Source organism: Lepidochelys kempii, chromosome 1 (genome assembly GCF_965140265.1).
Source record: "Lepidochelys kempii isolate rLepKem1 chromosome 1, rLepKem1.hap2, whole genome shotgun sequence".
NCBI lineage: Eukaryota > Metazoa > Chordata > Testudines > Cheloniidae > Lepidochelys > Lepidochelys kempii.
The window spans coordinates 263,303,854-263,314,991 of NC_133256.1; the positions used below are offsets into that span (position 1 = coordinate 263,303,854).

The 11,138-nt window shown below is 42.2% G+C and overlaps 1 long non-coding RNA gene across 3 annotated transcripts; it reads left to right on the forward strand.

The window, feature by feature from the left end:
* The first annotated feature begins 2,788 nt into the window (after window positions 1-2,788).
* Window positions 2,789-7,357, forward strand: LOC140904965 (uncharacterized). 3 transcript variants are annotated; one of them, XR_012156689.1, is made up of 4 exons: window positions 2,789-4,108; window positions 4,509-5,817; window positions 6,227-6,298; window positions 7,133-7,357. It is a non-coding gene; the product is annotated as an uncharacterized lncRNA (long non-coding RNA). The 3 variants fall into 3 exon arrangements; XR_012156688.1 differs by having other exon boundaries at window positions 4,509-4,597; window positions 5,103-6,298; XR_012156687.1 differs by having other exon boundaries at window positions 4,509-6,298.
* Window positions 7,358-11,138: the final 3,781 nt, after the last annotated feature.

An 11,138-nucleotide genomic window follows, 5' to 3' on the forward strand; every position in this document is an offset into this window, starting at 1 on the left:
CCCTCTGACCCCCTACACGGAGTGCCATGCCACCCAGAGACCCCCCACAAATCCCTATGCCTAGTGCCATCCCACAGACCACTATGGCCAGCACCTCTCCCACCCACCCAGAGGCCCCCCCACAGATCTCTTCACTGCCCAGTGCCCCCCACAGCCCCACTGCCACAACTGCAGTGCCCCACACAGACCCCCCTATGCTTCCCAGTGCCCCGGCACACATAGATCTCCCCCACTTCACAGCCCCCAACACACACAGATCTCCCGACCCCCCACTGTCCAGTGCCGCCAAAAAAAACCCCTCCCCAGCACCCCAAAACACACAAACCTTCCCCACTGCTGAGCACCTCCCACCCCCTCACTATCCAGCACCCCGTCCCCAGGCCCTCTAGAGACCTACTCTCCCACACCCGGATCCCCCGTCCACAGTAGCCAGTCCTGATAGGAGGCGAGGGGTCAGACCCTGCTGTGTGGATGGATTAAGGGTCCATAATGGGCCCCTTCCCAGTGTGGGCCTGGTGCCACAGTGCCATTGGCACCATTGTAAACCTGGTACTGATGCCAAACCCCCTCCCTGCTGTCCCTGGTGCTACTTTACTGCTACAGGAGACTTGGTGCAGTGAAATAATTTACCTACATTCCTGCAAACTCTGTGTCACACATTTTGAGTATTTAAAAGAGTCTCTTATCACTATATGTGAAGTCTCATAACTGTTCACAAATTTGTTTTATCTGCCGACGTGATTCCCTAAATTGCACTCGCTTCTTGTAATCCATTTTAATTATATGCTCCTTTAAACATGTTATTTCTATTACTCTGAACACTTTGTCATTTATCTGTATTATCACTGTGCAATGCATGTCATTGTGCTGTTTATTTTTTATTTTAATAGCTAATGCTCATCAAAAAATGTTAAGTAAGTAGTTGTTATTGGTTTTAGGAATTCCATCTGTGTTTCTATTATAGCACTTGCTATGGTTTTTGTACTTAGATTTGTAATTAGGAGTTTTTAATTCTACCTTTTTTTCTTTTTCTTTTAATAGCTCAAGTTTATTTTGTTGGGTCATGTGACTTCCAGTATTACTGATTTCCTGTCCTGTTTTCAACAATTCCTTTGCATTTGATCCAGCAGTGAGGATTGCCTTTTGCTGCATTTATCTTGGCTGTGAATCCAGCCCTTAGTGTCCCATGTTCACAGTCATTGCTTGTGTGTAGAAGTTGACTCACAGATATTCACTATGCGTATTATATTGTGTCATCTTACATCCTTCCCAAGGGCAAAAATCTTTTGCAATAATGGAGGTTTGGGCTGATGAACAGTGGCTGAAGAACTTTTGGATGCTCAAGTCCACATTCCTGCATCTGTGTGCAAAACTCACCAAAATAAAAGCTACACTGACAATGGAGAAGCAAATATAGATTGCACTATGGGGACCTGTAACACCAGATTCTTATTGGTCAATATCATAAATATAAAGGGAAGGCTAACCACCTTTAAATCCCTCCTGGCCAGAGGAAAAAAAACCTTTCACCTGTAAAGGGTTAAGAAGCTAAAGATAACCTCGCTGGTACCTAATCAAAATGACCAATGAGAGACAAGATACTTTCAAAGATGGAGGGGGTGGGGGAAAAACAAAGGTTTTCTCTGTCTGTGTGTTGCTTTTGCTGGGACCAGAGCAGGAATGCAGGTCAGAACTCCTGTAAAGGGCTAATAAGCAATCTAGATAGATATGTGTTAGATTCTGTTTTGTTTAAATGGCTGATAAAATAAGTTGTGCTGAATGGAATGTATATTCCTGTTTTTGTGTCTTTTTGTAACTTAAGGTTTTGCCTAGAGGGATTCGCTATGTTTTGAATCTGATTACCATCCTGATTTTACAGAGGTGATTCTTTTACTTTTTCTTCAATTAAAATTCTTCTTTTAAGAACCTGATTGCTTTTTCATTGTTCTTAAGATCCAAGGGTTTGGGTCTGTGTTCACCTATGCAAATTGGTGAGGATTTTTATCAAGCCTTCCCCAGGAAAGGGGGTGTAGGGCTTGGGGGGATTTTGCAGGGAAAGACGTTTCCAAGCAGGCTCTTTCCCTGTTATATATTTGTTAGATGCTTGGTGGTGGCAGCAATAAAGTCCAGTGACAAAAGATAAAATAGTTTGTACCTTGTGGAAGTTTTAACCTAAGCTGGTAAAAATAAGCTTAGGGGGGTTTTCATGCAGGTCCCCACATCTGTACCCTAGAGCTCAAAGTGGGGAAGGAAACTTGACAATCAGAGGTCTCTCTACTAAACCAAGGTGGAATGAATTTCTTTAATGTAAGTAGCAAGAACATATTGTTAAAGATCATTTCATGTTCAATGCTCTGTTAATACCTCTGCAGTCACAGAACAAAGTACTGTAGTATTACTGGTTTCAGAGTAGCAGCCATGTTAGTCTGTATTTGCAAAAAGAAAAAGAGGACTTGTGGCACCTTCGAGACTAACAAATTTATTTGAGCATAAGCTTTCGTGAGCTACAGCTCACTTCATCAGATGCATTCAGTGGAAAATACAGTGGGGAGATTTATATACATAGAGAACAAGAAACAATGGGTGTTACCATACACACTGCAACAAGAGAGTGATTATTTAAGGTGAGCTATTACCAGCAGGAGAGTGGGGGGGTGGGGGGGGAACCTTTTGTAGTGATAATCAAGGTAGGCCATTTCCAGCAGTTGACAAGAACATCTGAGGAACAGTGGGGGGGGGGAATAAAAATGGGGAAATAGTTTTACTTTTTGCAATGACCCATCCAGTCCCAGTCTTTATTCAAGCCTAAGTTAATTGTATCCAGTTTGCAAATTAATTCCAATTCAGCAGTCTCTCGTTGGAGTCTGTTTTTGAAGTTTTTTTGTTGAAGAATTGCAACTTTTAGGTCTAATCGAGTGACCAAAGAGATTGAAGTGTTCTCTGACGGGTTTTTGAATGTTATAATTCTTGACGTCTGATTTGTGTCCATTTATTCTTTTACGTAGAGACTGTCCAGTTTGACCAATGTACATGGCAGAGGGGCATTGCTGGCACATGATGGCATATATCACATTGGTAGATGTGCAGGTGAACGAGCCTCTGATAGTGTGGCTGATGTGATTAGGCCCTGTGATGGTGTCCCCTGAATAGATATGTGGACACAGTTAGCAACGGGCTTTGTTGCAAGGATAGGTTCCTGGGTTAGTGGTTCTGTGGTGTGTGGTTGCTGGTGAGTATTTGCTTCAGGTTGGGGGGCTGTCTGTAAGCAAGGACTGGTCTGTCTCCCAAGATCTGTGAGTGTGATGGGTCATCCTTCAGGATAGGTTGTAGATCCTTGATGATGCGTTGGAGAGGTTTTAGTTGGGGGCTGAAGGTGATGGCTAGTGGTGTTTTGTTATTTTCTTTGTTGAGCCTGTCCTGTAGTAGGTGACTTCTGGGTACTCTTCTGGCTCTGTCAATCTCTTTCTTCACTTCAGCTGGTGGGTATTGTAGTTGTAAGAATACTTGATAGAGAGCCTGTAGGTGTTTGTCTCTGTCTGAGGGGTTGGAGAAAATGTGGTTGTATCGTAGAGCTTGGCTGTAGACAATGGATCGTGTGGTGTGGTCTGGATGAAAGCTGGAGACATGTAGGTAGAAATAGCGGTCAGTAGGTTTCCAGTATAGGGTGGTGTTTATGTGACCATCGCTTATTAGTGTCCAGGAAGTGTGTCCAGGATGTGGATCTCTTGCGTGGACTGGTCCAGGCTGAGGTTGTTTCTGGTTCAGTGTTACCAACTGCAATTTCAGTTCCGATGTTTTCCTCTGATGTGCTTTCAGCAGCTAATGTTGATGGCTCTTTAAATGGTTTTAAATGCATGATACTGTACATGGTTCCTAACAATTTTCCTTACATGGTTTGTAATTTCACTCTCTTACCCTCAACAGTCATAATTGTGTATGGTCCCCGATAGGTAGGTTCCACTGGTCCTCCTTTTCTTGTTCTCTTTCTAGCATTCAGTAACAGATCACAGTCCCCAACATCAAATCTTATTTCCCCATACAGCATGGATTTCTTCAGTGTGATATATTATTGCTTCCTTACCACACACCAGGTCATTGGGTTCTTGCGGTAAGATGTTTTCTATTGTACTTCTGGATTATGATAACTAAATGTGGTATTATATAAGAGATTTGTAACACACCTGGGTAGCAGTGGTATAATTTCCTGTGTTGTGGGTTTTCAGTGAGTTCAGTGCATGCAAAGGAAAGTGGAATGTGAATGTAACTCTTGACATTCCAAGAACTGAGTATTTAAAAATAAAATGCTACTGTGAAATTCTGTTGTTAATGTTACTTGAAAGAATGCAGTTTGTAATGATTTGATCAATGAATTCACAATATGCTTTTCTCCTGTATGTTACACATTACACATGAGAATATGTTAATGGATTGTTTTTTGAGAAGTCATTATAAAATAGTTGAAATTATCACATTACCAATACAACTTGTACATATATTTAAACTCACAGATAGCACTGATGCAAACAAAAGAATTGTTAATAATTGACCCCTGGTGTGATGAGATGAGATATGAAAGAACATGTCTGAGGAACTGGAGGTGATTTTTAAGATACTTACTTTTAGTGTACATGAACTGTTAATGTGAAAATATTTTCAAGGAATGTAACAATAGTGAGACTAATATCTTCCTGTTAGCCTCAAAGAAAAATTGAAACAGCATGTGCTTGTACTGAATGTGCTTACTAATGGACTTTGAGTGGACTTTGTGTGATTTGAGTCTGGCTAAACTACTTCATAGAATGTGGACATGAAACAGTAGCATGTTACATGAGTGCGAAGGTGTTATCAACATTGGGCACAGCAAAGCAGGTGATACATTGTGTAAGAGTGCGACAGTAATATGAAAGTGTGTGTGTGTGTATATATATATATAAATATATATATATATAAAATGAGCAATAAGTCATGGCAATCATTAAGTAAATAGAGATAGAAAGGATGTGTATCTCCATTCAGAAACTGTAGAAAGAAGAAAAAAATAGGGGCTGGGGGAAGAAAAGCTCATTTACACAGTCCACTAATGTACTCTCTAAAAATTTCAGAAACTTCATCAAACGATTAACGAGCAACTCCCCATCTGATTGGAAGAGTAAAATTGTTCAGCATAGTAGACAAAGTGATGGCCACAACTGTGGACCACTCATCTTAAAGGTTTTGAATACCAGATTGCCATTATCATCTGTTATTTATGTGTAACTATCAGGAGTGGAAGTAAATGCTGCCGATTACTGGTGCGCACTGTGCCAGCATCCTTGCCAAGGTGTGTAGGGTGCGGTCTTGGGCCGAAGGTGCCGGGCTGAGGGGCCAGATTCCCCCAGCCAGCCCTTCCTGACAGCTGCTGCTGCGGTGGCAAGGAACCCCAGGCCCTTTTAAATCGTCGGCCCCCAGGGCAACTGCCCCTTTTGCTCCTCCACTGTTGGTGGCTCTGGTATCATCCAGCAGCGCTGCCGGACCCTATGGCAGGGCCGCAGATGCGGGGAGAGATAAAGGGGGCAGCGACCTGAAAGCATAAAGCACTGCCACAGCAGCATTGTACGGTTAGCCAGGTACAAGCTGGAACCGGTGGCCGGTTCTTACCCGCATGCTGGCCCGGCCCACTTTCACCTCTGCTAATTATGATCTTTTTTTCTAAATAGAAGTGGTGTTAGTTTGCAGAAACGTATTTGCAGCAGAAAGACATCCGTTCAGTAGAAACATCACAAGAAGCTAATACTGCGTTTAGAAGACAAATAGCAATTGTTCTAATGAAGGAGTCGGGTAATAACTTTCTCCCATGTACTATAGACTCGTTAGGCACGTGTGAAGATAACCGGAAAAGCGGAATTATGTTACATAACAGACCGTTATCTTAATACCCCTAAAGTGGGGTATCTCACGGGTTTGGTTCTGTAATAGTGACTATTCATCATTAATATCTTTAAGTACCAAAAAATTAGAATGGGGTGAATGGTTGCTATTGCTAGACCAGTTAAATAAAATTGGATACTTTTATATCCAGATGCAGTAAAGTAAAACTTTGAGAAAATACGACTCACGAAAAAGAAAAAAATATGTTCAAACCAGTGACTGGATTTAAATATTGAGAGTAATTAATAACTCAGGATCTGCATTTAGAGTGTTGGTCGTAACATAATCAGCATTTCATTGCACTATATTGATTTTTCAGAAAGCGTGGAGGACTACTGCATATACTGCAACCTTGTCAGTTGTGAAAAGAAAAGTGGAGGATTGCACAATGGTAAGAAACATAGAATTGTATCAGAAACACATGCCATAACCTGCTTCGGAATCAGGATTCTTGTGAAAATTCCACAACAGGAAACATTTCCATCATGGTGATAGGCCAGTGGTGAGCAAACTGCGGTCCACGGGCCACATCTGGCTGGCAGGACCATCCTGCACGGCCCTTGAGCTCCCAGCCGTGGAGACCCCTCCTTTTCTGTCGTCCCCTCCCCCCCCCCCCCCCGCCCCGCAGCCTCAGCTCACCATGCCACCAGTGCTCTAGACAGCAGGACTGTGCGGTGGCATGGCTGGCTCCAGCCATGAAACGTTGCTGCCAGTCCTGGTGCTCTGAGTGGCATGAAAAGGGGGTGGGGAGCAGGGGTGGTTGAATAAGGGGCAGGGGGTCCTGGTGGGCAGACAGGGAGCAGCAGGGGGCGGTTGGATAGGCGTGGGAGTCCTGGGGGGCGTCAGGGGGCGGGGTGTGGATAGGGGTCAGAGCAGTCAGGGGACAGGGAGCAGGGGGGGTTGGATGAGAGGTCGGGTTCCCAGGGGGCGGTTAGGGGACAAGGAGCAGGGGAGGTTGGATGGGTCGGAGTTCTGAGGGGGGCAGTCAGGGCGTGGGAAGTGGGAGGGGTTGGATAGGGGGCAGGGCCCAGGCTGTTTGCGGAGGCACAGCCTTCCCTACCCATCCCTCCATACGGTTTCAGAACCCCAATGTGGCCCTCATGCCAAAAAGTTTGCCCATCCCTGTGATAGGCATATCTTAGGTAATGCTTACATGTGGAAGGAATAGCATGAGTGAATGGAAAGTATGTGTAACATCATAACTTCTGTGATTTCATTTTCTCAGTTGTTATTTATCAAACATCCAGTGTGATTCTTGCAAGAGGTGGGCACCTATGCCCTGCATTCCAGAAGGAACCAATCATGAAATCCTCACTGATGAGAAGAAAGAATACAAGTGCAAAAAAAGTGCATAGTTCAATTTTTTATCAGAAAAATGACATGATGTGTAAATAGTTGTTGTTAAAAACATCTTTGAACAAAAAGCTATTTATTTATATACCAGGTTATAATAAAGTTTTTAAAATTTGAAAAATACTTCCCTGTATTTGTGTCCATGTGTATACAGATGCAAATTATACAGGCAGCAAGAAGGGAGGGAATTGTGAGTGTTTTCGACCACAAAACCCCATCCCTCCAAATTTACCACCTCTGGACCAGTGACCGGTGGCTCCCAGCACCTTCCGCCCACCGATCAGCGCCTCCCCATCCTTCCCAGCACCTCCTGATCAGCTGTTTTGTGGCGTGCAGGAGGCTCTCAGAGGGAGGGGGAGGAACAAGGGCATGGCAGGCTCAGGGGAGCACTCCTAAGCAGTGAGCACACCCTGGCCCACTGGAAAGTTGGCACCTGCAGCTCCAGCCCTGGAGTGGGTGCCTATACAAGGAGCCGCATGTGGCTCCGGAGCCACAGGTTAGCCATCCCTGGTCTGTAACCTGAGAAAGGATCCCAGACTTGTAGGCGGGAGGGGGGCTTGGATGACTTACACCGGGAAGCAGCATAGATGTTGATTAGTACACTTCAGGTGTGAGTTTTCTTTACTGGTCATAAAAAGTAGGGTAGAAAAAGACAATACATTGTCACTGAGGCTTTAACCAAGTACAGAGCAGCAGAGCAAACTTGCCTGTTTGTAGACTCTATAGTTAGAGTAGAAGAATGAGAACAGGATTTTCAAGAGTGACTAGTACTTTTGGGTGTCCAACTCAAGTCACCCTAATGGGGGGGGGTGATTTTAAGGAAATGTATTTGAGTATCAGCCTTCCAAAAAGCCCAGTTAAACCATCTCAAGATGGGTACCCATTAATTTGGGAATCGGTATTTATTCCCTAAAATCTTGGTCTGGGTGTGTTAGTCTACAAATTTAAAGCATGCTTAGTGAGATCTGTTCCTTTTGAGTGATTGTGCAGAAGCAGCTGTTGGAGAAGAGGAGCTTATCAAATTGAAATTTTATACTAAATTATAAATATTCAGTGTTTGGCATGTTAATGTTCACCTTCTGAAGTTTTTTGTGTTTTTTAAATAATTGTAATGAACCTTTATAATGATATAGGAATAACCACCTTGCAAATGACCATGTGAATTGAAACACTGAGTCTTAATTCAGTGTCCCAGACAAAAACTAAGATGTAGTTAAGTTTGAAAATGTTGTCTATTAAAAACATTATATACACACATATATATATATATACACACACACCAGCTGGAAAGCTCAAGGGGATAAGTAGTAGCCCTTTGAACCTGACCCCCCCTCCCCCCACCAGTGTCAGTTTATGGCCTACCTGGAAAAAAATTGGGAGGAATATTTAAAAGAATAGAAAACTTGCCTTATAGTGATATTTAGTTAACGAAGAGAAGCTTAAAGGATTACTTGAACTCCTCCATAGCCCTTCCCAAGCCTGTTGGAAAAAGAAGAAAGGTTGGTGTCAGGGTAGCAGTTGACCCTAAAACTTTGCCAAAGTCATCCATAAAATGAGTCCTGTGAGCCAACTCCATATAGATGGGATGAAGGCGAGGAGAAGGAGAAAGGATGATTTGATTACAATCTATAGGTACCTACATGGTGAACAAATACTCAGTAATGGACTCTTCAGCCTAGCAGAGAAAGGTATAACAATCCAATGGCTAGAAGTTGAAATTAGACAAATTCAAACTGGAATGACAAAATTTTAACAGTGAAAGTAATTGACCCTTGGAACAATTTACCAAGGGTCATGGTGTATTCACCATCACTGAATTTTTAAATCCAGATTAGATTTTTTTCTAGAGGATCTGCTTTGGGAATTAGGAGGTCAGACTAGATGATCATAACGGTCTCTTCTGGCCTATCAACTATGTCATAGTTAACACCTCATACTAGAAAGTCACGGAAGTCAGAATTAAATCCCAATCTCAATTCTGCCCAGATCTCTATTCAATCTCCCACTACTGACTTAAAAAACATAGAGCTGTCAGATGAAATTTAATTTTCTCCAACTAAGGAATAGATTATAAGACTAAGTACAGATTTTAGTTTTATGATTAGCTCATAACCTTTCTACCTATACCAGAGAGAGGGAGTCTGTCTACAGATGAGGAAAATGTAAGCACAAGTTAAAGGCAAATTCTCATAACCTTAGGATCAGAGCTCAAAAAGCCTCAGTAGAGGACACATGACAGTTGTGTGCTAGTGTCTTATAGCTTGTGCAGCATAGAACATAGAGAATGGACAAATAGGAATTTTTCCACATCTTCTCTTCGTATTACTTGAGTATTGCCCTGAGGAAAGAGGAACAGGCAGTAAGCAGCAAAAGGCACAAGTAGGTAGCCCTCCTAAGCATATACACTAGCTCCCCTTTCCCTCAGTGGGTATATGAGATATACTGGTATCTCTAGCAGATACTTAGAAGGAGGAATCTCCAACCTATTGCTAAAGTGCAGCTGTCTGAATAATATCAGGAAGATGAGTGGGTTTAGGACAGTGCAATGTCCAACCCACATTAAAAGGATGGATAAGGTGAACTGGATAACAATGGAACGGTATACTGTCTTTGGACCAAAGGTTGTGGTTGATTCTCTATCACTGGAAATTTTTAAATCAAAATTGGACTTTTAGGGGGAAAAAAACCTATAAAATATGCACACTGCAGTTCAACCACAGGTACTGGATTTGAAATAGGATTTAATTCAGGGAAGTCTAATGGTCTGTGTTATGCAGGTCACCTTAGATCACTGATACTCAAACCTGTGTTTCAAGAGCCAAATTAATGATCCATCATTACCCAAAAGAGTCACAGTAGTGTGAATTCATTGTTTCATTCACTATTTTTTATATATATTATTCTCACAGTGAAATGACTGACCAAGTATTATTTTATCAACTATAATTAATAACATAGTAAGAACATCCTGATTAATAATTACATCACACTGTGTTTTAATATCATGTGCTGCAAAGAGCAACAGGAGACACATTAAAGAGCCACTTGCAGCTCATGAGCCTCAGTCTGAGGATCACTGCCCTAGACTATCACAGCTGGTCTTCTGGCCTTAAAATCAATGAAATGCTGTGGAGTTTAGACCCCATTTGGTACAGGAAGAAAAGGAGTACTTGTGGCACCGTAGAGACTAACAAATGTATTTGAGTATAAGCTTTCGTGAGCTACAGCTCACTTCATCCGATGAAGTGAGCTGTAGCTCACAAAAGCTTATGTTCAAATAAATTTGTTAGTCTCTAAGGTGCCACAAGTCCTTTTCTTTTTGCGAATACAGACTAACACGGCTATTCTGAAACCTGTCATTTGGTACAGAGACATTAAGGTACTGGTATCTCTTGAACACAAGCAAGTGGACCAGAGGAGCAGGAGGCTTGTGTCCATATGGTGGGAATGTAATGATACATCTGGTTAGTATGTAGATGTATGCTGGTGGTAGTCTGTAGTTCATAATGGAAAAGGAGATGGAGGACTATGGTGAATGGAACTAACAGGGTTTTATAGCCTATAGGTGGAAGGAGAGTTGGCTTATGAAGAAAGGTTAAATTTAGAATCTCAATTTGTTAAAAAGTGAGGAAACCCTAATGTTTAACATTTTTAGTGCAATATTCTCAATTTTTACATAATTTAACAGAATTTTTGCCTAGAAGTTTCCTTGTCAGTGAAAGTATTATTCATACTCTTAAATCTGTAAGTTGTTTCTACTTCTAACTTGATATGCTTTCTCATGAGTCTAAGGGACATCCAATGTAATCAAGTATTTTAGGCTTGATGCAAGTTGAAGCTTTGCCAGCATAAACAGAGAAGCTTGTTAACTGTTGCGA